Genomic DNA, 27,575 nt, shown 5'->3' with positions numbered 1-27,575 from the left:
TGAGAGTATGCAGTTATATAGATCAGTGTTATATAAAAGCATTACTCCTTTAGAGCTGGAAATGTTGCTAACAGAAGGAAAATAAATAAAGATTTAAAATGTTCCATTCAAATCCATCTATTAGGTTTAGATCATTTGTTTTCAAATAAAAGGTTTTTTGATAGCTAGATAATTGTAGTAAAGTTTAATAAATTATTTTTATTTTTTTTATAAAAACTCACTCAGTCAGTTAAGACATTAGGAGGTTTAAAAGTGCACAATTGTGTTGCTTTTCCCCTGCCAAACCAGAAAATATGTGCAAATATGACCAATGAGTTTGTTCTTCTTGCTAACAGCTACATTCACAACGTTGCCTCACCATAAATTACTAATGATGTTTGCTGGTATGAATTATGGAACATCACTGATTCCACCAGAGCTGCTAGTCTTCTTTTGTTACAGTTAAATCTTCATGCTTATTTTAATGAAACAAAGACGACTCAAAATACAAGGTTTCAAATTCTTGCACTCATTTTGTTTCAAACCCATATGACTTTGTGAATAATGTGCTCTTATGAATTAGAAAATACCATACAAGTGTCTGAAATGTTCCGTGCAACTCGTATACTAGTATTCCATTTTTCTTTTTGTGACACACAGACCAAAATGTTTATCTCCAGTTGGCCTTGTATCCATTGTGTTGAACTTAAATCTTTCCTCGTCAGCATTTATTTTTTTTTGCCAGCAACCACCATGGATTTTTGATAATTTTCACAAAATGTTCATGGCCGGAATATATTGTTGTAGAGATATATGAACATGCAAAATATCAAAAGAAAGTACAGAGCCTCTGCTTACAAAAAAAAAAAGAAAAAAAAAGAAAACAGTTTGTTCTAGCTTCATGCATTCTTTTTTTTATCAACACTTGATTGTGGGTCAGTTTCATATTTCTTTTTATAACTTTAGAGCAAAAATTTGAGAAAACTGCGTTTTTGTCAAAGACTAAAGGCCATTGCACACTGAGTCCGAAATTCGCATCCGAAATTTTCGTACGTGAAAAAAAAAATTCGACCTCACTTTATGTCAATCACGCTTGCACACTGTCTACGAAACGTTCGTCCGTATTAAAAAAATTCGGATCGGGTTCGATTTTCTGCATTTTTCGCATCCACAGCCAGTATTTTGAGAGGTTTTTTGAAAATTCAGAGCCACCGTACAAGCGAACGACAAAATCCAGAATGGCGTCTGACAAGTTGGTGGTTGATACACTTCGTCTCGCAGCACAAAGTACTGTATGAAAAACAAAAACGTCTGTGTGTCCATACCTTAGACAAACTGCCAGTCTCTGTTCAGGATCGATTGGTTCACGGAAATTGGTGGTGGTCTTTTTAATATGTGGCTCCAGTATCGCCAGCAAAGCATCAAACTGTTCCACTGACATTCTGAGGTAAATTTTGAATCGCTCGGGATAATTTCGCAACTCCTTGATAAGGAGGTGAAACTCTCGTTCCTCTCGGCGCAATCTCAGGATTGGATGGACCCAATATTTCCTCTTTCTTTTTCTCTTTTTAAGAAGAAAGAGGGCAACAAACTCACTGCTTGACGAATCCATTTTGTTTGTTTTTTGCGTTTTTTTTCCGCAAAGGTTTAATAAATACGCATCGGACTCAGTGTGCAAGGTTTCTGAGCGTGACGAATTTTAAGGCTGACGAACACGAAAAAACGCATACGAAAATTTCGGACTCAGTGTGCAATGGCCTTAAGTCTGGATCGGATTCAGAAAGAAAACACCCCTAAAGCTTCACAGTCCTAGAGCTCGTCCTGGGTCGACATTTCATTCTGTAACATGAGGCAGTTTTGATTTATATCTGTTTAATGTTGATGATTGTGTTATTTTACATATGCATCTGATTACATATTCTATCGCTTGTTTCGGCTGCTTCTTCACCTGTGTTTTGATCAGGAGATTCAGTACTCTTTCAAAAGATGTGTCATAGCGCCCCCTACCATATTACAGCGAAAACACGGAAAGCCGGAAAATTCTGTCAATGGCATGGAAAGTGTTAAGAACCAGATCAGTACAATTTGTAAACAAATCATTCAGACCAGTTTTGTGAACTATAAAATGATTCATTGAAAATATCTGACTCAAAAGAATGTTCATGAATATGACATATCTTAATTCTCACATGAGTTCTCTTAACTATTTCCCTGAATCATAACTGCCTAATGTTACAATATGAAATGTCGACCCAGGAAGAGGTCTAAGACACAAAAGATTCAAAATGTAGCTTAAAACAATCAGAGACAACAACATATTCTGGGGTCCATGAAAGTTTTGTGAAAATTATCAAAAATGCTGGTGTTGACTGGCAACTTCTGACAAAAGAAAAAAACAGTGGCAGAGAAAGAGTTTGTTTCGCTCTCTACAAGCTATTGTTTCAGAACACTTGGACCATTTTTATGATGCTATTTTGGTGTTATGTTTTAGCTTCTTTTATTATTTGTATTATTTGTATAAAATTTTATTATTTTTGTGTTCCAAAGAAGAAAGTAAGCCACACAGTTTTGGAGTGAATGATGACAGACTTTTCATTTTTGGGTGAACTTTAATTCCTTTTATGTCCTATAACCTACTACGAAACATGTATGTTAGCCTCCACAGGCTCAGTTACACTCTTATTAGTTTGTTTCTTCTTTTTTTTTGTAAAAGCCAGCTTGTGAGAGTATTGTGTATTGCTTTAAGCAACATGACTCTTTCTACTTGAGCTTTGTGCAATGTTCTCATCTACACGAAGAGGGGGAAAAAAGCAAAAAGTAGATTAGGTATTTTTAAGTGGTGGGAAAGGCGGTGGTGATTTGCATTCAGTGGCCTATTTTTCACACGATCTAATATGTGTCAGCTACATCCGCTGGGAAAATATGACACTGTTTACTAAAGCACACAAGATGGTTTATTAGGAACTAGCAGACAACTCAATTAAAGTTCCCCTCTCACCATGTGAATTGAGGCCTCTGGTTTAAAGGGTTTATTCTGAAATTATTCCAGCGAACATTGAGTAGGGAATTTACCAAGAATGAATTGCGCCCATTGTCACTAAAATAATTATGCAAATCAACAAGCGGACCTTGTTGACATCCAAGGGGCAATCAACATGATAGGAAGATATAGATTGTATTAAAATAAGGGTCACTAAGAGATGTTTCTTGTTGAATATTAATAAAATAACTTAAATTAGTTATTAAATAACTTTTTAACTTAATTAAATTAATAAAATAATTTGTTAGAATTTAAATAAATACATTTTTAATGTATTTTTTTATATATATTTTTTTAATGAAAAGAAATCAGCATTTTTTATAAACTCCATTTTCTTTTTTCTTTTTCTTTTTTTTTTTTGTTGAAAAACATAGTTCTTGAATCTTCCATAATTACAAAATGAATAGCAGTTCTTCATTTTAACAGTCCTAGTTTTCGAAGCCTTGGAAAATTTGGAGCCTTGGAGACAAAAATTTGGAGAAATACAGAATTTTAGGTTTTTGTGCTATAATAAGTGATTAGTGGATTCGCCCCTGTGCATTTAAAATGGATGAGTTCTGGGCCTCAGCATAAAATACACCATTGTTAGCTTTTTATGGATATATTTGCCAATTTTAGAAATGGTTCCAAATACTAATGCGTCTGTAAACAATAGTCATCTCCATCGTCACTTAGGTAGTCTATTACCTGCAAATGGTACAGTAATCTACATCACATCTGTGACTTGCACAAATGTCATTAGAGATGAGTGTGATGTATTAAAATGTTGATTGGCAGTGTTCTGTATTTGAGACCACAGCAGGTTCAGGTGCTCACAAGTGAGAAAAGAATGCACGCATAAGTGGATCAGCATTAATGCTGAGTTGATGGCTCCTGTTGTTTTTCAGACAAAGCCAATGACGCTCAGTCACACGTTATCTTCATCAGCAGTCTGGCACGCAGGGTGCATTTGAGCGCTGCTTTGATGTCGACTGCTCCCGAGGTTTAACTGGAAATTTGCATCCTGATTTGCGTCTCCGGAACTGATCGATGGCGGTTGGTAGCGCTTAATGCTAATGCTATCTGTCGCCTCGTGGTGCCATGTATTTACTTACTGCTGCTTCACCATCAGCAGCGTTCTCTTGCGAGCTGATCTGTGGCTTCTAGACAGCATGGTAGACTTTTATGAGAATAAATATCATAAATCATTCTGCTTTATAGCTCCAAAGACCTGAGGTGAAGAGTGTGCAGGAGCGCTGCCACTGTGTCCATCTTAGATTTCTCAGGCAAAGCTTGATAGCGTATTGACTTTTTTTCTGATTGGCAATGAAAGGGATGTGAGGAGGGTGACAAAAGTCAAACAGAGAATCAGGTTTATTTTTGGACCCTGGGGATACATAATTCTGTTTTGGAGGCGTGAAGTCTGGGTTCAGAGGGAGACTGTGAAACATGACTATTTCTGGCAATAAGAGGCAAATTGTAGCTTCCCCTAGGTTTTGTAAGTTTCCCCTAGGTTTTGTAAGGCTTTAACAGCTTCGTAAATTTCCAAATTGTTCCAAAACAAATTACTCACATATAGTAACCCACTTCATATTTACATAAGCACATATATCAGTAGATTAATGTCTGTTGAACCAGGTACTCTACGTACATTTTTTTATGCTTTTGAGCCTTTGGATCATTTAAGTCTCTTATGTTTGATTAAATGTTTGATTAAAAATATAGTAAAAACAGTAATAGTGTGAAATATTATTACAATTTAAAATAATTGTTTTCTATTTCAATATTTTACAACTTTTTTTTATCATTTCCCTTGGAGTTTTTTGGTCTATGCACCTTCATATGGACAGTTTTTAAGGTGCGGTGAGTTCTTGGCTATATCATTATATAGATACAAAATCAAGGATGAATACAGTGACCTGGTGAACTCTGCTGCCTTAATTCACAAGGATTTGAACAAGTAGGAGCTGAGAGAGTAGAATGGGCTCATACAATTTGCAAAGAGTTCAGTCCAGTCGAACTAGGCTGAAGGGTTGATGTCCCGGAGCAGCAACTGGACAGAAAGAGTTGAAAGCTTTAGCTGAAGTCAATAGGCTTCCAGCACACATGAAAAAAACACCAATTCAATGATATGCTTCTGCAAAAGCCTGGTTTAAGGGCATTACCATCTGTACACCTGCAGCATAGCAGACAGATATGGATGAATACCTGTAAATAAATACTAGGATTCGCACAACTACTCATTTTTACTTGTTGTCAACTTTTGCTTTCAGGGTGTGCTAGTTGCATGATCATAATTTGAATTTTAACAATGTTGAATCAAAGTATAGAGAAAGAATGGGTGAGATTTTATTTTGTGTGTGTGTAAAAGTGAAAGAAAATAAGAAAAGGACAGAAGAGGAGGAGAAGAAAAATAGATGGAATGAAGCCATTAATGACTTGCAACTGTGTTCAGGTTATATAACTGAGAGAAAGACATGGAAACTAATGTTGCATAATGACAAACTTTTCACTCCTGTTAACTGATAGCAGAAAAGCTTACACATACAAGCAGAGACACTGTTCATTAGTCTAATTTACGGCTGGCTCCTTACCAGAGTTTTCTGCTTTGGTACAGTTACCGCTATATTTCCTTGCTATTGATATCGTGATACTGAACAGATGGTACTGTAAATACACTACTGAATATGTGTGGGATGCAGGGTCATTGAATTACCAAGTTTTTATCTATTTAATAGCATGTAAAACTGAACATAATACCATGATGATTCATGTGCTTCAGCAAATTGTGTTTCCAAATATATTCTTCAGATATTCCAGGAAATAAACATTAACGTAATGAAAAAGAATTCCATCCGTCCATCTATCTGTGCGTGCTGAATGAATCACTGTGTTTGAACAAATCACTTCAGTGAATGATTAAATGTCTCACTCATGGCATATGAAATTGCTCACTTCCCTACTGTATTGTAGGTGAAAAACAGTAGGTGACAAAATAAATATGTTCGAATTCACGGTACTCATAAAAGAGTGGGCAAAAAATACCTGCATGACCTTCTACTTCCGGCGAGATTCTGAAGTCTGCATATGATGGACACTGTACTATCCCATAAGGCACGGGAGAGGATTTGTCTGTAGGTGTGTTTGACTTCAGATGCGGCTGGATGAAACCGATAGTTGCAGCTTGCAGTCGGAGAGGAGCTGAAAACGGAGACGTGAAGTCGGACACTTTCTGCTTCCTGTAGTGGTGCACGTGCTGTATTTGCATACTTTATCACGGCTGAAGTGAAATAAATGCAATATTTGTCAAATACACAGATGTTTTAGAGACATTTTCATTTAATGCTTTATGTACTGCTCAAGAATAAAGTTCAACATAAGCCCATACTATTTAAATGCCAATGAATTGGGGTCTATGGATTTTATCAGTTTTATTTTGATAAACATGACACAATTGAAAAGAGCTACATGTTACTACATCACGACTACATGAAAAGAGCTTTTACTGTTATAAAAATACAGATTTGTGAGCATTAGTGGAACTGAAGGCGTCCGAATAAACACGAAACACACGTGATCGTTGTCATGCGGTAAATCTGGCCAATCGTGAAACAGCTGTGTCATCGTCAAAGCTTGTGCAGCCGTTCTTGAGAAGCTGCGCCGGCTGAGTCAACCATCTGCTCTCAAATCGCTCTCTTTAATGCCATACGTCACAGTGATGTGGCGTCAGCGCTGTCTCAAGTTGGACAACATTTCTAGCAGATCTGTTTGTGTAGCGCCTCATGAAGTCGAACAAGCCTAATGACAGTGAAGCGATGCTACTGACGCTGTAGGTCACGTGATGAGGGCAACTTGGCGAATGTAGTCCAGATTACATTCATACACTCAATCATACTATATGGAACGTCCTTTTTTAGCGGTTGTGAAGTAATTACTTATTCAAAATAAGTACCTATTTAGAGAGTAGAGAGAGTATGCGATTTCGGACGCAGCCCATTAACGTATGAGCGAGTCATTTTTGAATGATTCAGTTTAATGAATGAGTAAATGACTCACCCATTAAGAGTTGTATTAGTTAATTATCGATGTAACCTGCAGAAAGAGTCAAAACATTATTATGCATGAACATTCATTATATAAAGTGCACTTTATTTTATCTGTTGCATAACCACTTTAAATCTGTAGTTCTGCGATATTTTTTTGTGCCAGAATATTGCACTACCCTAGTCTCGTCGCTTATCAAGCTCTCACAAACTTTGTCTCTGTTGCTGTCCTTCAACTTTCTATGCCCTCTCCCTTTTAACACTCCGAGGAACCTACTCACCAATTCCATGTGTTCTAATACCCAAATCTTTTCTATATTGCAGTCACTCACTGCCAGCTTCAGACTGACTCAAAAGTTAAGATCTGTTCTCTGTGTCAAAAAGATTCCTCCTGAATGAAACGCAAGGCATCACTTCCATCATAATGCATGCTTTTTATAGACCTAATAGTCTGCTTCTTTTTTTTTTCACTTCTACCTACAGCTTACTCTATTGGTTTATTTCAAATATAACAATAACATCAAAGAGACATGCTTTTGTCTAGGAAATGCATATAAAGAAGCCTGCCATCCACTATCACTGAAAAGTAGCTCAATAGGCCAGATCTATCAGATGCTTAAAACGGTTTACCTTTAATGAGAGAGGGAAATTTCATTTCTGATAAATGCCTGAGGAACATGTACCTGTTGTAACAATGTTGATAATAAAAAATAAATAAAAAATAGGGCATAAGCAGCAGTGTGGAGATAATGTTTCAGGTTATTTTCATGTGAAATGGATTGCGGTGGCTGAGAGGAAACTGTTCCTGACAATAGTTAGCAAACAGAGTTGTTGCATTATTACTGAGGCTTTGCAAATCCTTTAACCTACACATAAAGTTCACAATCTGCAGTTGCTACTGAATTTATGAATATTTGAATAGATAAATGGTTCAGTTATTTTCTGAACGGAACATAGTGACTCATCTCTTCTGCGTTGTTGTATGATTTCTTCTATAAGATGTTTCTACAAATGGTTAATAGATGTCCATAAACAGAAAATCGTTGACCTGAGAAGGTAAACATAGCAACAGTGTGCTGCTTGAGTACATTTTGTTCATTTTTGTTATTAAACAGAACATAAACAAAAATAAATAAATGCTGTCATTATTTATGACTTATAGATTTTACTAGTTTATCACAAAAACCTTTACTGCATTATTTAAAATCTCGAAGCTAGTTTACCTTTGGCTTACTGTTTGGAGTGCAGTGATTGACTGGATTCCATTGTTTAGTTTTATTGATCCTAAGTAAACACATGGAAAAAATGTATTGTCCCAAGATTTTTATTTTTTCAGTTTGTTGCTTGTGCAAAAAGTGTTTTGTTTTGAGTATGGGCATACAGGAGTACTGCAAGACTTGGACAGACTTTCTCTTTAATGCATTTCATGGAAGATCCATTTTAAACTCTTCTTATTTTTTCCCTCTTATGACATTTCGGCGAGTTCACTCTCGCTTCGCCTCGCCATGTTGGAGCGATCCTTATGATTGTTTTTCTGATTCTATTTCATTCTTTAAAACCAGGTAGTGGTGTTATTTTCTTAGTACACTTTTTGTTATTTATTTAGTACAGCGAAGGTAAGCAGTTGCCCGGAAGATTCACCCGTTACAGTTCTTTTCGGGAGTTAGGTAAGATCTCTCCTGAACAATAGGTGTAGTTAGTTAAGGGTTCCTGTTTTCTTGTAGCTGCCCTACCTGTGTTGTTGATTTATGATTATTGTTTGTTTATCTATTGAGGTGTTTTTTTTATCCTCTCATTAAAACTTATGGCGTGGTTGACGTCAGAAACGCTACCCCAATCGTCTGTGATTTTTTTATATGTTCGGTCCTTGTCTTTTGTGTGTTTTGAAAGAGCCAAATTAGATTAAGGGCCGTAACAGTTTGCAAGAAAGAGATCCAAATTCATCCATTTATCCAGCGATCTTCATCTCCATTCTCCGCAGCATCCGTAAACCTCAAATCCCGCGCTCGTGATGAATTCAAATTCAAAAATTGCGACTTCAAGAAGCGTTACGACATGATTTACGGCAGTGATATCCAACGTTCATTGGCTCTCGCAGATTGCGACATGCCTGTTTCAGTCGGTGAACTACATTTGAAACGGAGAAGCGCGCGCGCCTTCACACAGAGCGAAGCCGGATTAACATTTTTATGGATTAATACATTAAATTCTGCTCTGTACCTCATACAAAACTATTATATACTGCCAGAGAGGATTGCGACTACAACACATCGTCAACGACTTTTGGTACCGGTTTTGACATTTTCGCAATAAATCAATTATTTTGATTACACATGTCTGTTGTTTTCTTCATAATTGTAGCTTAACGTTACGTTGTTTTAAGAAATGGTTATGGGCATATATATATATATATATATATATATATATATATATATATATATATGTATATATGGGTAGGATTAGTGGCTCAAAATATATTTTACTGCTATATTGTTAATACAACTGCCATTTCCCTACACATCTCTGTCCACTTTATCCTTTTTATATTCTGTATAAAATGGGTAACGTTATGTTTAGGTTTGGGAGTTGGGTTAAGGGATCTTACATTTATCTATAAAACGGTAAAAGGGAAATTATACAGATATATTTGTGATATGAAAGATTCGTAAATAGTTAAAGTTTTGTAAAATCGTAATGTTACGTTTAAATATTGCAGATACGTCCATATCCTACGTTTCAGCATCTATCCAAACGTACAAAAAGTTTGTTTCTATCTTTGAAAATGACGTATTATTACCTACGTATTAACACAATGAGACCAGACTGCTTTTTCCCTGCAACCTAAAGCACTTTCCATTGTTCTCACTCTCTGGTTCTGTCATAATCTGCGTCATCTAATGAGTGAAGCACAGCTCACCGAGCATCACACACCATCTTTGGCTTTGAAATGACAAGATTGCTAACAATGTGTTTTTTTTTTTTACCTTCTAGTGCTAATTAAGTGATTTCTACTATAGTTTAACTCTGAATGTTTTCCTCTTCTTTATTCGCTCTTCTTTTTTTTTTCTGTTTTCCTTGTAGGCCATGGACATTGCCTCCTCTCCTGCCTCTAGGCTGACCATGCCAAACGGTTCTGGTTTAGTGTGGTAAGTTACCCAATTTTTTTTTCTCTCTTTCTTTTTTTTATTTTTTATTGCTGCTGCTATCCATTCTGTGGGGGGAGATGGGCTGACAGACATTGGATTTGGGCTCTTTTTAGAAGATAAGTATGATAAGTTAAAGGGCGGAGATTGAGCACTTTTTCAAGAAAATGTGTCTCATGCTTAGAGACAAAAATTAACAAGAGGATAGAAACAAACTGTTTGGTTTTCCTAAAGTCAGCATTCAAAACAATTAAAAGGTAACACATTCTCTCAATAGTTCACTTTAGACATTGTACTAGCTATAAGTAACTTTCCAACTACATGCCAATAGCAGTCATTAGAGTAATAATAGACCATCTGCTAAAACCTTCATTTTGATGGTCCCCCAATAGATATTCTACTGACTATAAGAAACTTTGCAAGTATATCAAGTCAAGTCAAGCCACCTATATTTATATAGCACTTTATACAATACAGATTGTTTCAAGTACCTTTACAGTGACAACAGGAAAATGATTCAATGATGCAAACAGAATTCATTTCGGCTGTATACAGCATCTCTAAAAGAAAATAGTGTCATTGTTCAGCTGGAATCAGTTCAGTGTGGATTCAGTTCTGTTGTAAATATCATCAATTATTAAATTAGTTCATTTAATCTATAAAACAGTTCTGCAGAAAACAGTGATGTCATTGTTCAGCTTTGTTCAGTTCTCATCCAATAGTGTTAGTGCAGTCAAATAATATTGTTGAATATTAAGCAAGCCAGAGAGGTGACATTTCAAGGAACCCAAACTCCATCAGGAGACATCATTCCTTGGGAGAAATCAGGCTCGGTCTGGGGGCCAGTTCTCCTCTGACCAACAAACAAACACAGTGTCATCATGATTCAGGCTGCATCACAAGTCAGAAATCAGATTCTGGATTGGTAGCATTCAAATATTTCATCCAGCTCCTTTTGCTTGAAGATCGGATTCATCACACAGGTATGGAGTATTTTCTACTAGCCCTAACCCTAACCTAACAGTCTAGTATAACATAACACTCTGTATAATAGTATAATACTAATAAATAACCCTAACCTAACAGTCTAGTATAATACTCCGATTAGTTGACATGTAGTTGCAAATTAATCAGAGCTAGTTGACATGTTGCTTAGAAGTTACTTATAGTTAGTAGACTGTCTAGAGTGGATTATCGAAATGAAGTGTAACTCAATAAAAAATACACTATTTTCTTAATGCACTTTCCTGGTCTTATTGAATGATTCATCAGTTTTTATTATTCCAAAGAAAAAGTAGTTTTTATTGGTAATCATTTGTCAAAATGTGTTCCTCTGAAACAAGTTTCCTTTCCCACTGATGCCACTATAGGCTGTGCAGACTATTGGACAGTGCAAATAGTAATAGTAATTACCATTTTGGTGTGTCATCAATCTTTTTTTCTTGAATATCCTGTATCACTCTGAAATATATGACTTTAAAGCCTCTTGAATTCACTTTGCTTGTTGTTGTCCTCCTCATCTATGGGGTTAGAATTGTTGCATTATTCCAAATAAATAGATTAAGATTCACAAATAAATGTAAAGAGTTTCACAAAAATGTATAAAATTCACAAATAAATAAAATGAGATTTGCCAAAAAAAATTTTTTTGCATACAAAATATCTACAAACACAACTCTGCCTGGCATTTATTTGTGAACTGCTTTCTGTGCATTTGTAAATCGCTGCACACATTTGTGAATAGCTTCTTGTGCATTTGTAAATCCTCACGCATCTGTGGATTTTTAAACACTTCTAGCGTCGACGTGCAGACAAATCCACAAATAAGTGGACTCCACCCACCGTTTACTCAAGCCAATCAGATGTCGGCCACATTGAGCTGGCCAATCGTAGCACGTTCTCACTACAACCAATAACGTTTGGCTTTACACTCGGGGTGAGAGCTGATTCTTGCACCCTTGAAAGGAGCAGTAATAATCTTTGGGCGCTTCGTTCAAATTGATCTGAACTGTTTGTGTGGTTAAAACACTCTGTTTTCAAAAGATTGTTGGAGTTTAAGGCCTCTTTATATTTCTATCAGGATAAACTCAGGGAATTATGATCATCACAGATCCCGAGCATCATGATCAGTACCTACACCGGCAAGAGGCGCGACAAAAGCAAATAGTGCCCCATTATCGTTTCACTGCTGCCGTAGCAGTTTCAAATAATGTAAAACTAGCATGTTTGAAATGTTTACACATTTGTCACTATGTGACGTCTGTTTTCTTAGCTTCAGATATGAACTGATAATCATACTTATATTGACTAGTGCTGGCTACTTGAAAATTAATATTTCGTGATACTGTTTACACTGGATGCAGCGCGACACGATGATTCACTGACAGTAAACAGATGCCCGTTCTACTTCTGAAGTAGCGGCTACTACACACGATTGCAGGACAAATGATTTGCACATTCGCTTTTCCCAGTGTAGATAGCCTCGCACGGGACAGACATGATGTAAGAAATGACAGAACATATGATTTTGCCTTTTAAAGCACAATTGCGGAGACATAGCTATAGGACATAAATAAATGTCATGTAGAATAGGCTACCAAATATGTGCCCAAATGACCACCGCGATGTAACAGTACGAGCCTCAGCATCAGTGTGTACTGGGGTTGGATGCTGTACATAAAAATCTTGCAATGCTGAAAAATACATCTATGTATTTAGCCTACTTAAGATGCTGCAAGTTACCTTTACCATAAAAACTATTAAGTCTGATTCATATGAAATATTATTTGTGTGATCAAGTGTTTTAACCGATCAATAAATGAATATCGCTTGTCTGCCGGGCGTATTTCCCTTTTAAATGAAATGCAACAACCTGTCACACGTTTAAAAAGAACCCACCTATATATATATATATATATATATATATATATATATATATATATATATATATATATATATATTGTTTTTTTTTTTTTTCTCTACAAATATCTTCTCTACAAACAAAGGGAATCGTAATACAGGTTTTTAATATGTAAAATATTATTCATAATGCTCTATAGATTGTTAGATCCACGGAGTTGATCATATGCAACATTAAAACTCCTTGACTGAAGAAGTGGGAAAAGCTGTTGGCTGTTGTGTGACAGTAGGCTAATTTCACCTATTACACAAACTCATGTATTTATCACGAGGTTGAACCCAGTTAATCATTAGTCAGCTCCTTATTGATGCTTTTCTGTTCTATCTTGAATGACTGGACGCTTCCATAACGTGAGGAATAACAGAGGTGTTCTCTGGCTTTTTCCAAGGCTCATAAAAATTGTGGCTTGGCTTGATACACAGTCTAATGGTCTAATTCTAACAAAATCCAAATGCTAAACATCTTTTGCTGTAGCAATTTTATGGGCCTTACGCGTAGGCCTACACTTCCTATTTGAGCAAATGCAGATGAATGATGAATGAGCAAAGTTATTTCAGAGCAAGATCGCCCAAGTGTAAAGCCAAACGTGATTGGTTGTAGCGAGAACATGCTACGATTGGCCAGCTCAATGTGGCCGTCATCTGATTGGCTTGAGTAAACGGTGGGTGGAGTCCACTTATTTGTGGATTTGTCTGCACGTCGACGCTAGAAGTGTTTCAAAATCCACAGATGCGTGAGGATTTACAAATGCACAAGAAGCTATTCACAAATGTGTGCAGCGATTTACAAATGCACAGAAAGCAGTTCACAAATAAATGGCAGGCAAAGTTGTGTTTGTAAATTAATAAAACATTTGTAAATATTTTTTTTATTTGCAAATCTCATTTTATTTATTTGTGAATTTTATAAATTGTTGTGAAACTCTTTATATTTATTTGTGGATCTTAATCTATTTATTTGTGAATTTGATTTTTTTTTTTGATCTCTTTACATTTAGTTGTGAATAGTAATCTATTTATTTGGAATAATGCAACAATTCTTACCCCATACTCATCCCCTTATACTCAATCTATTAGTTAAACAAAGTAACGTTTTGTGGCAATCTGAAGATTTATTTCCAAGTGTGCCATAAAAACAGAGGGCAGTAGGTTATATAATTGGGTTGTGTATTTCTTTGTGGTGAGAAATGCGACTTTTATATTACAGAGATCTGAAACACGCTAGCTGCTGTCTTATGAAGTCTATGACAAGCTGACAAAAAGAGTGTACAGGTCTGTTTATATGTCATTTATTCTTTGTGTTAGCTCAAGACTCAAACAATATTGGACTTCATGACAGAGCAAGAATTTCTTCAAACACACTTTTTTGCCTTATGTCAATTTTTAAACAGTGTATTGTTTGCTAGTGTGACATGTTGTCTCTTAGTCTTTGTGAAAAAGACAAGCAGATGTGACTTCATGGACACACACACACACACACACACACACACACACACACACACACACACACACACACACACACACACACACACACACACACACACTTAGACTTCAATAAGATATCAGATGAAAAATGCACAGACATTTGCTCAAAGGCAAAACACAAATGAATTTCACTCTCACCACCATCTCGCTCCTTATTTACGTCAGAAAATGAAGATGAATTATGCCACTGGGCCAATGGTTATTTATTTAAGCACAATAAAGCAAATGCGCATTCACAGCAACTCCAAATCACATTCTCTGTTCTCATCGGCCTTGGGCTCTCTCATGCTCCCAAACACAAGGGGTCATAAAATGATACAATGAGACAAGAACGCGCATGTTTGTAATGCATTACACCGAGGCAATGATTATCCACAGAATCTATGTTATCATTTCATACTGACACTTAATATTTCCATGCCCCACCTCACAAGAAACATCTCCTGCCTGCCACCTGAGCTGTGTTTGGCTTCACTGAGCATGTTACATCATGTTCTGACATGCGGGGCTCGTAGGATTGATAGGAAAAACCTGAAGCTGATGGTTGATAGACATTGGAGAAAGTCAACCCTGAGACTAATCCAAGCCATTGTGCATCGGCAGATAAAGAAAAATTGAGGAAATGCTGCCAGTGCTCTGTTAGGGAGGATGCTGGGATATCAGCTACGGTACTTGTGAAAAAGGCTCCAACTGTAGCTAAGAATGATTTATTTATTGCTTTTTTTTCTTCTTTTCTCTCTCTTTTTCTCTCTGGAAGTCCGTCGATTCCGACGAGGACGATGCAATTGTAATAATGTTTCACAATATTACAGTTTTTTACTGTATTTTCAACTAAATAAATGTAGTCTGTGTAACCATAAGAGACGACTTTCAAAAACATTAAAAAAAAAAATATATATATATATATATATACTTTGTATATAGGGGCACAGCATAAAGACTAATGTGGATGCGTATTTTTGAATGCATGTGTGTATATTATAAATACTATTAAATAGGGCTGTGTAATTAATTGTAATCTTTTTTTTTCAATTTCAATTATGGCTTTCAACGATTATGAAAACAAGATAATCGGGGTAAAACAATTATTTGTGTTTAGCAGCGGTATTCCGTCCTAAGCACCTTCCTTTCCTTCACAGCGGTGCGCTTTCGTTCCTCCCTAAAAGCCTAAAACCTGAACTTTTCAAACAACCAAATCAGTAAAATAAGTGAGTGTTGTAAAATGCAGTCTACTGTTGCTAAACCTGAGGATGTGCTTGATATTAAACCGTGTTATTAAAAGTACATTAAGCTGCAAAAGAGACACTGTTCCACAGGCTTCGGAGACACACCTGAACGGTAAAATAGCCTACACACCAAAAGTCAAAGTGCCGTTTTGGCAAGTATTCCCGTAAACACAGTCGGTTTTGTCTTAAAGGTGCTGTATGTATTTTTTCTACTAAAACGAATCCTTTTTTTATTGCCTGTGTGTGAAGGGGTTGTAATCTCACATTAAAATGATCCACTTTGCGGGTTTTGCTATTACCTCTGAAAGCAAGTATTCTTATTTGTATATGAAGGTGCCGGGTCGGATTTACCGCGAAATACAGTGACGTCACCTGAGTTTCCAGCATGTTGTGGGATGCTTTCTCCGGTGTGTTGCGTTTCAGTCTGGCCGGTACCCACAGACAGTGCTCGCTCATAAATTCGAGCACCCACGTGCTTGTAAACGTATTGGTTGCAATCTGAAACATCACCGCTAGAGGCCGCTGAAAACTACATACAGCTCCTTTAAGTGAACATACACAGTTAAGAAAAAAAAAAACACGTGTGTAACAGTATATTGCATCTGTCCAATCGGTCTTAAATTGACAGCAGCCTAATAAACCTGTTGAAAATCAAACAACAAAAGACAAAGGAAAATCATTCACTAATATTGACTAAATAAATGATTAAGTCTTAATCAATATTTAATTATGCAAAAAAAAAAAAAAAAATGCATTGCATTTGATTATTCAATTTTTGTTGTAGGCTATTACTTCTCTGAATACCACATATTCCTGAAAAAAAAAACTAAAAAACTCTTAATTTAATATCTTTTTGTTCTGTTAAATTTGTTTATTTGTTTTTGTTGTATTACTATTTACTTGTTCTTTTTTAAGGACCTTTTACTTTCAGTTAACCTAGTACTAATTTTTGATTAAGTATCAATAACTGTGAAATAAGACTTTAATCATATCGCCCACCAATAATCGTGTATAATAATTGTGATTTCAATATTGACCAAAAATAATCGTGATTATGATTTTTGCCATAATCAATCAGCCCTACTATAAAATATAATTTATACTTTATATAATTTATATTTTTTATGTTATTGCATTAAAATATAAAATAATAAATACAATATGTGAGTGTATATTATAAATATAAAATATATAATATAATTTATACTTGTATATAAATTATTATTTTTGTGTTATTGCATTAAAAAAATTATAATAAATATGTAATATTTTTTTCTTTTGATATAAATTGTTTACGGGAGCACAGCACATACTAATGTGGATGAGTGCATGTGAATGCATTTGTGCTGCTTATGTGACCGAAACTGCAATAACAACAGTAAATGCACTAATAATCATTGTGATAAACATGCAGGCCCTTTGTCTATTGTTTTTTTAGGCAGAATTATTGCCGGCGGAGCCTTAGTAAAGCGAGTCACCCATGGTCATCTTTTATAAAAACCGCATGCTCTCGGACCAGTCCCTCAAATAATTATTTTAGAAGTTTGTCTCTTAAGACATCATACCCATTGAATATGTGTAATTATTTCCTGTAATGAGCACTAAATACTTCAAATTCCAAGAAAAAAAGAAAACTGAATGTTTGTTCTGATGTTAAACCTTTAAATGCCAAAAAACTGTTTGTTGCTGGATAATGCATTTGTTTATGCAGACTCTGCAATATTGCCTTAACTTATAAAATTATTGATAAAAATGGATTCCAACCCTTCACATTAAACATTCACATGCTTTAATATTAGTGGCAGGACCTGTATTTTGGTCTGTTCTGTTTAAATGTATTCACGCATGGAACATTGTGTTAAACAAGAAGGTTTTTTCTTATCCTCTTATAACGAAGGGATGTAGACCATTACTTACACTCAAGTGTTACTGTGTTTGCGTTAAAAGCTCTTAATCCCATATGCTGGTTTGTTCTCAAATTGACTGTTATTATTGTAAATTTCATCAAAGATAATAAATTCATGCTGAGATAATCCCTCTTACAATGAGACACTAATCAGGTAGTTCAGCCTCCCTAATCAAATAGGGTTTTATTTTTCGCTCCTTGTACCAGCATCTATTTCACAGGGGAATACATGGATTTACCTATTATATTATGTTCTCTACAAGCCCTATTGCGCCACTGCCCCTTCAGGTTACCCACAATGCTCTGAGACATCTTAAAGGGGAAGGATCAGGCTCTGATCAGATGCCATGAGGTCAATGGCATGTCAAAGTGAAAATATCCCCCCGGTGTCTTTCCTTTGTGCTGACAGGGTGGGAGAGCTGGAGGAAAGCCTCTTAGCTTTTCACAGATCCACACAAACCTAGACAGATAATGTGTCTTTTTGGCGAGAAGCAACAAAAGGTCCTGGCACTTGTTTATTATTTCATTCTGCTGTTGGTCTACTCAACCCTTCTTGCTATTTGTCATGGTGAGAAAACACCACTATTGTCCAGGAGTCGTAGACGACAATAAAAAAAGGACAGCGTTTCAAACTTATGTGGCTTATGTCAGGACAAGTTGTCAAAAGTATTACGACTATGTCTGGAGATAAAGTATTGAAGAAAATATAGTTTTAAGTTGTAACCCTTCTATTTATTGTTGTTGTTGAGGATGTCAAAAAATTTGCACTAAAATGTAGACAGTAGAAGGGTTAATGTTATGTTTGATGATTCTTACATATTTCTCCACACTGTATTATATTTCTACAAGCAGATAGCATAAATACATAGCATTTATTTTGCAGACACTCATTAGCTGCCACTTAGATGGCAGTTGTTAACAAAGCTCTGTATGAAAATTGGATACTGTGTACAATTTAATTCTTGTTTATCCTACTGTGCACATATTTTGCCATTTGTATAGTTCTAATTCATCCATATTGAAGAGATTCTCTCTGTTAGCAGGAACTAAGTTTGTTTCAGTAGTTGTTCTTGTATGTTTTCATGCATTACCAATGTATAAGTAGATGATGAAAATCTTTTTAAACAAATCTGCTGGAACTCTCCCCAGCAAAGCCATCTGTACCACCAAATGTTATTCGTATCTTATCAGCCATTAGTACCACATGGAACCCATTTTTTAAGTTGCTGTGAAGTGATATCTGTCAGTGTTTTGGAGTTCTCACTAAAGAGATCTGACTTTAGTGTGAATTACACACTGTAACTTGGTTCAGACAGGCAAAAAGGCACAAAAATGTGATGTTTTTTAATAATATTATTTTGCCATCTCTGACTCAAGTTTGTAGTTGTTTGAACAGGAACACACACACACACACACACACACACACACACACACACACACACACACACACACACACACACACACACACACACACACACACACAACACATACACATACACAAACATGAAATCCAATGTTTACAAATCAGATGCATCTCAGTTTGAATGGAAAAGTTTGTTTTGTAATTTTCTATGCAATGCATTTGTAATGTCATACAAAGTGTGACATTTTCTGCCACTTTCTCAAAGTCATTTTTGTGCATTCGTTCATCATATGGAGAGCTATGTGACATTTATTGTACAGGTCAGTAATTTAATTTTTGACCTTTATGTTCTCTCATGCACCTCAGCACCGTGGCAAGATGTCATGTTAGACATTAACTGAGGAAATTTTCTGTTTTCACTCTTTCCACACGGATAGTTACACTCAGTTATTGTATAAGAAAGTCTGACTACAATGTCTGAACAAAGAGATCAGATTTCATCATTTGCTGGACAGCCATTGTTATTGCTAACAATCTGCTATTGCTACAGAAAACAAAAACACTACAATTGTGTGTGAAATAACCTGCCTCTAAAAAGCACTTAAATGAACGTAAGCAAGTAGAAGACTTCATAAAACATTTAACTTGGTGTGAAGGCATTAGGTTGCTGTACATAGAGAGTTAGATAATCATATAGGCCTAGTATAGTATAAAAGTTTCTAATTTTATTTTATAAATCCCAAATCCAGAAAAGTTGGGACATTTTGTAAAATGCAATAAAATCAAGAATGTGTGTGTTTTTATTTTTTATATTCTCTTTAACCTGTATTTAACTGGCAAAAGTACAAAGAAATGAATTTCAATGTTTTCACTGACCAACCTAAAGGGATTGTTCACCTAAAAATTTAAATTCTGTCATTAATCACTCACCCTCATCGTTCCAAACCTGTACGTCTTTCGTTCATCTTCGGAACACAAATGAAGATCTTTTTGATTAAATCTGAGAGCCTTCTGTCCCTCCATTGACAGCTACTGTGAAAAGATTCTGGGATTCCAGAGAAATCTCAGTCCGTGTAGGGCAAGGCAGGAAACCTACAGGCTGAATGTGCGTGACCTTTGAGCCCTCAGTCGGCATTGCATGAGAAACCGTCATTCTACTTTGTTAAATACAGCCACATGGACTCAGGAGTTCATTAGAAAACCATTGTCACTTAACACAGTCTGCTGCTGCATCAAGGAGTGCCACTTGAATCTCTGTTACGCAGGGAGAAATATATACATCAGTTCGATGATCCAAAACGCAGTGGAAATCTGTGCTGTGGTCAGATGAGTCCAAGTTCCACATGCAAAACTTCAACAATTAGCATCCTTAATTCCCAAACAAATAATTAAATGTGTAATTAAAGAAAAAGGTGATGTGACACAGTAAACATAACTCAATTCCAACTTTTTTTGGAGTGTGTTGCAGCCATCAAAAAAAAAAAAAAAATTGCATTTAAGTTGGTCAGTGAAAACTTTTATTTGTACCTCTGTCAGTTAAAAAAGACTCTTGATTTTATTGCATTTTACAAAAAGTCCGGATTTGGGATTCTATTCTATTCTATTCTATTCTATTCTATTCTATTCTATTCTATTCTATTCTAAACCAAACACAAAAAAAATTTCTTCTTCTTCCTTTTGTACCATGTGTTGTGTTATGGTGTGAGAATGAGGGAATGCCAAGCAACGTTTGTTCATTGGCTAATTTGGCTGCTTCTACCTAGATTGACTAAATGTAATCTCATTAATGTCAAGCAAAAATAGTTTTATCCCCCCTTTTAAAAGTAGATTAGATTTATTTTGTTGTCCTAACTAAGCAATTATATTAATGTAAATAATGTAATAATGTAAAATATTTCTGACACAGAAGAACACAATCACTGTTTCCAAGAAACCACTTTGTTGGAGACTTTTGTTTCTCCGGTTTCTAGTAGAAAACCAGACTGAGACAGGCTATCAGAAACTGTTCAGCAGTGACACTGCAGATAAGGATTGTATCTGCCTGTAGCTAGGATGATGATATGCCCTCACTTGAATGACTTTGGTTTTTGGGAGGGATAATCAGCTAGATTCACAGATGTGTGTCAACATTTTACGTCCCTGGGCAAGCCAGCAGTCTGTGAAAGGATGTGTCATGATTTCGACACACTTGACGGGTTGTAAATGTATAGTGCGTGAGAAACATACAGGTGGTTTCTGGATCATTTCAATCATACTTAAGGCTTTTCTTGTCAAAATTATTTTGCTTTAGCTTTTCAATTAATGTTTGGAAGCATAATGAAAGTGCTTTTGGATTGTGTTAGTAGTAGTGGGAAATTTGAAACCACTCTAGAAATGCATGTCTGTTTGTTCATATGTGTATGTGAACAAACTAGCATCTGGGCATGGAGTGAATATAAAGTGCATGTAATGTGGTCAATCTTGAGCTGTGAAGAAGACCAACACTTTTGCTTCATTTAACCCTAAATAATTTAAATGAGTGGAAATCTCAGTGTCAGCGTTCTCTCTCTCTCTCTCTCTCTCTCTCTCTCTCTCTCTCTCTCTCTCTCTCTCTCTCTCTCTCTCTCTCTCTCTCTCTCTCTCTCTCTCTCTCTCTCCATTTTTCATTTTTAAAAGTGCATAACATCACACTTTATTGTGATAGTGTGATTAAATAATATATGTATGTGTGTATATATATACATATACATACATATATATGTGTGTGTGTGTTCTATAAGTATTTTTCAGGATCTTTGATAAATAGAAAGTTCAAAAGAACACCATTTATTTGAAATTGATTTTATATATATATATATATATTATAAATGCCTTTATTGTTGCTTATTAATTTAGTGTGTCCTTGCTTTAATACAAATATTTACATTTTTAAAGCAACCTTACTGACCCCAAACTTCTGTCTAGCTATCTAGCTAGCATCCTCTTTACTGCATTCCTTTCCATCCAATCTCTCTCTCTCCCACCGTCTGTCAGCACTGTGGCACCTATTAACTCTCTCACAGGTCCCTCACTCCTCCAATGCATTTGAGCCATTTCACTTCACACAATTAGAGTGCATTACCTGCAGTGCTTTCTCCATGTATGTTTGAGGAAGCAGGGATAGCCTCTGAGGAGTTTGGTAATGGAGATGGTGTGCAGGCCGTCCTTCATTACATCACTAAACATGCAAACATTTGACGAGAGAGTAACAAGGGACACATGTTAATTAATAGCCAATGTACCTCCATGCCATACATTTTAGAAACAGGTAGAATCAGCTGACACCTACACTGACATAACATTGTGCAAAGTGCATTATGTCACACCACAGTGACTGAGCTATTTGGCTGTTTAAGCACCATGGACAGCAGCTGAGAGCTTATTTCGGAACCACGGACAGCAACTTCAGTCCATTTTGTGACTGTGAGGGTGCAAAGAAAAAAAACACATCACATTTTAGGTTTCTAAGGAAACAGTGAAGAATGCAGTGTTTTTAAAGTATCTTTCTTCATTTAAACGTTAGAAAACAGTTTTCTTCTGTAGTTATTCTGCCATATATCTTGTAAATGTTTGTATTAGCATTACTTTATCTTTGATCTGATGCTCAGTGTTTGTACACAGCAAACAACACAATTAATCAAAACATTCACTTAAGTCATGGCAACTCCCTCACATTTCTATTTTGCAATCTAGTTGCAATCAATCAAAGACAAACATATAAACACCAAAGGGGGGAAAAACAGCTTTAGAAATTGTTGCGCACACTGGTATAAGCTGAATAAATAGGCCTATATCCATATTTAGGCAGTTTACACTGAAAAAAAAAATCTGGCTTGTGCACCTTTCAGAAGTGTAGCCTACTGAGAAATCCTTTTGAATTCCCTTTAAAAAGAGGTACTAAATAGATATAGAATTGAATATATATATATATAAATTGAATTTTATGGTTTGTTTTATTGTCCACTTCATTTGTCAAAGTTCTTTAGTTTACCACTGTTGTCTTAAAAATAGAGCCCCATAACATTAAGTAGGCATTTAAATATAACACCTAAGAAGAACAGTTACCCAATACCCATTCTATTTTATATACTGTATATATATATAGTTTTATATTTTTAAAAATATAAATATAATCGTTTAAAATTTTTATCGTTTATATATATATGAGCGTTTTATATTTATTTATATAGGGCTGGGCGATAAAACGGTATCGGTATTTATCGACGGTACACCATTGTCGGTAACGATATAAACATTTTTCGATATAGCGCTCGATATTTTCACTAAAGCGCGCGCATCCATGAACCTCGCACTCCACATCATGCTGACTGAAGGTGCGTGTTCCATTCGAACGTGACTCGCAAGTGGACTGCGAAGTTAAAGATGGCGCGACCACCATAATGTCGCCCAACATTAAATGGCGTAATGAAAGCGGAACGAAAACTGCGCTACTCATTATTTTGTGCTTCACGCTCAGTTTGGACCAATGTCTGTGCAGCGCGAGCCGATCTTGGTCAAGCGACACTTTTACTATACAGCGCTAAGAGATCCGGTAAAGCCTGGTTCACACGGGACGATTTTAAAATTGTCGCCCGATTTTCCAAACCTGAGAGACCCCACACACGGGGATAAAAAATCACGGGTCTAACAGTTTTGGTCGTACAGTGTGTGGTGCGCAACCACACGGCAACATCAACACATCACACACGAACCGATTTGACTCCCGAGCATTCCCAGATCAGATGAGAAATTGCGCAAAATACCTAGAGATCAAACGTGACTTCAGAGTAAACAATCATGGCGGACGAAGAGGATGCAGTGGCAATAGTTTGTAGTTTGTTTTTAACCGAAAAAAAACGTTATCAAAATAAAAGGCGATGATCTCTGACGTCCACCGGACTTTCTGGTGCGCCATGCTGCCGGCTGTTTTGATTATATTTCCCGGTGTTTCCTCCCGCCTCGTCACCTCGCTTTCTGATTGGCTACACTCCACAGTCCACAGGCTGCGTGCTCGGGGGACACCACACACGAGAAGAAATCGGGCCAAATAAATCCAACATGTTGGATATCCCCGATTTGAGATCGGAGCGGTCCCGACGTCCTTCCGAGCAGACGAGAGCAGCCTTAACACACCACACACGGCAGGAATATCTGATCAGATTATTTTACGATAATCGGAGCATCCTTAAGATTGTCGGAAGGGGTGAATCGGGGCTAAAATCGGCCTAATTATCCTGCCGTGTGAACCAGGCTTTAAGAAAGCATTTGAATTCGCCACAGAAGTAATAACATCGCTGCGAGATCTAGTGAGAAACATTTAATTTTCTCCGTTATTAACGGACCAAACAGCACTAACATGGAAACCAGGAGAAACATTGTGCCGTGAATGAACCAGTTATATGCTTTAAGTCCACAGATCAGCAACATTCACCATGGATTTAATGTAGTAACACTAACTGTAACCATGAAAGTTTGGCAGGAATAGTAAAATGCTTTCAAGTACGTCACACATCTTTTTCCAGCACTTCAAAACTCAAATATTATCATATTTAAATGTTATTTTTAATGTGATGACCAAAACATTTGTTCATCCTTCAAAGATTACCCCAATTTATAAAACTAAAAGTCACACTTATTTAATAATGTTTCTTTTAATATGTATATATATATATATGAGCTGCTAAGTATAACACCGTTGCCATGAAAAACAGAGCGTTGCTATGGACGCAGGATTCTAACCGTAGAGACAGAACAGACTATTTTCTTTCGCGGAAGCAATACAATCATTTTTAAATCAATATTTTGTGTCAAATGATTTATTTATTTGGTAGGTAGCCATGTAATAAGTGGGATAATGTAGAGCGAGGCGGTTGTTATAGCGAATACAACCCCTTCAGCCTGATCAGCCTGTCGGGGTTTTATTTGCTATAACAACCGCCTCGCTCTACATTATTCCTTACATATACATATATATATATATGTAAGGAATAATGTAGAGCGAGGCGGTTGTTATAGCGAATATATATATATATATATATATATATATATATATATATATATATATATATATATATATATATATATATATATATATATATATTAAATCAAGGAAATTTCTCTGGCATTTCTTTCTTTTTGCTGTATCGAAAACGTACCGAACCGTGACACCACTGTGTCCTATCGAACCGAACTGTGAATTCTACACCCCTACTTATTACAGATGTTGATCTACCTCAAAGTTTGCCTTGATAGTTCTACGTTTACACTTTTACATTGCACACAATTTGTAAAATTTTATTTAAGTTCAAGTTTCTTTAACACTTACTTTTTTATCTTAATATAAGACATAAAGAAGATATTTTTGTTTACATTTTATTTAGTTTTTGACTGCTGAAACTAATATAATAATGTGGATAAAAACAAACAAACAGTGGTTTAAATTCAAACGTTTCTACTTGTCTTAAAAAAAAATAAAAAATCAATTATCGATACTGAACGATATGAAACATTATTCTGGGACAGTAACAGAACCGAGGAGCTGCGTGCTTGAGATTACTGAGGAGGAACTTTGTTCCTTTGTTAGAACTTTGTTTGTGTCTCCATGTAAGTATATATATATATATATATATATACACACACCTCGGTTCTGTTACTGTCCCAGAATGCATCATTCTAACAGCACTCTGACCACTCTATTACGTGTTTGTGACAGGAAAACTGCCCACAGCTTCCTCTGCCCACATCCTCTTGAGTTATTGAAATTCAGCTGTGCAGAGATAAAAAGCTGCTAGTGGCTCTCTCTGTATTCTCCAGAGATACCCCCCCTCTCTCCCCCTCCCCCCTTCTCCATTTGTGAAAGACTTGGATTTTTAATAACTTTCAATCCTTTCCTTTTTCTTTTCTTTTTTTTTTTTTATAGTCAAACTCTGTGAGGATATCTCTACCCCAAAGGTATTATTTTGGTTTCTCTCGTGAGTTAGAGGGCAAGACAGGCTGAAAGTTTTACTAATGTAATTGAACAGTAAATCTTGCTGGCTTTTTCTTTCCAGTGATATGATGAACAAATTGTCAGCAGCAGGTCTGGGATATATTTTCTGTGGCCTCACAACATACCCATAATAATGTTAAACTTTGTCTTTAATCAATATGATTGTGATATAATCTAACAAAACCATACTGTAAAAAAAGAAATTCTGTCATTTTATAATAAAAAAATAAAAAAAACACTGGCAGATGTGGTTGCCAGAATAATTATGTAAAAATGCAACAATAAAAAAACTAAACATTTTTATAAAACAACATGTAAATCATTGTATCATTTACAATTGTAATTTACAAAAAACCAACAGCCCTTTCCTGCTGAATTCGCAAGGTCACGCTTGCTAGTTGCTACTAAAATCTGTTTTGTACCTTTAACGTATACTGACAACCACTAATAACACTTGTGGTTAAGAGAAAGCCACATGATGAATTATAGTTCATCACAATTAGCTTTTCCATAATCTGCAAGTAAATACTAATAAATAGAAGGTGCACACATTGTCATGCACACAAATATAAAATAACATCATGGTAATGACACTAAACTAATGCAATAAACATTAACAACATATGACATAACATAAAAGTCTAATGCATAACTGGTAACAAAAAACTAAGAAGAAATAATTAAAATGAAAAACCATCAATTGTGAAGCATCACACAGGGAATTCTGGGATTGTTAGTTTATGGCTTTTGACTGTAAATTATAAGATGCTTTGTTTTGTTTTTTTTACTTCCAAAAACATCCATTTAACAATATTTTGCTGTGCAATGACGTGAAATGTAAGATTAGCTCTATCAGAGTTTTTACTTTTAGTTTTTTTATGTAGCATTTTTATAATGTTTAACTGTTAAAATTACAATATTTTTTTGCAGTGCTGATTGTTGTTTAAACTTCAGCACTAGGCCATTGTAAAAAAAAATATATATTTGATTAGCTCTCATTATGGCCTGTAGTGGACATGCAGGATCATCTGTTCTCAACCTACATGATGTCTGCATGACAGAATGGCAGTAGATAATTATTGGCTGCTGGCCCTCTCCAGATGTGAGATGCTGTTGATCCGCATTGCACGACTCCAGCTGCGTGGCTAGGAAAGGGGTTGCATCCATATGGTCCGCTTCCTTCCCTGCCTGGATCAAGCTAGACGGACCGGGCAGATGGAATCACACACCGTCTGCCCACAGTCACATGTTATGTGTCTGCCAGCGTTAATTGGGCATGGGTCATTGCTTCCGCCAGTTGAAATGCAAGAGCTTAGAGGTTGAGGCTAGACACTGTATCAGTATCTAGAACATTAGATATGTTGGATGGATGGTGGCTGATCAGGGAAGAAGAGAAGAAGAAGAAGAAAGAGAGCAAGAGGAAGAAAAGGGCAGCAAATGTTGTGTAACGACTTTGTGACATCAGAGAAATGCCATTTGTTCTTGG

At 36.0% G+C, this 27,575-nt stretch overlaps 1 protein-coding gene across 3 annotated transcripts in view; it reads left to right on the top strand.

Annotated features, from left to right (window-relative positions):
* lingo2 (leucine rich repeat and Ig domain containing 2) overlaps nucleotides 1-27,575 on the top strand; it is a 275,152-nt gene that overhangs the window by 49,335 nt on the left and 198,242 nt on the right. For all 3 annotated transcript variants that reach the window (XM_082178215.1, XM_082178213.1, XM_082178214.1), the window contains exon 2: nucleotides 10,123-10,187. The gene's annotated coding sequence lies outside the window, so the exon portion shown is untranslated. The remainder of the gene's footprint in view (nucleotides 1-10,122; nucleotides 10,188-27,575) is intronic.

Source organism: Leuciscus leuciscus (assembly GCF_965113295.1).
Source record: "Leuciscus leuciscus genome assembly, chromosome: 8".
NCBI classification, from domain to species: Eukaryota; Metazoa; Chordata; class Actinopteri; order Cypriniformes; family Leuciscidae; genus Leuciscus; species Leuciscus leuciscus.
This window is presented reverse-complemented; position numbering and strand designations above follow the sequence as displayed.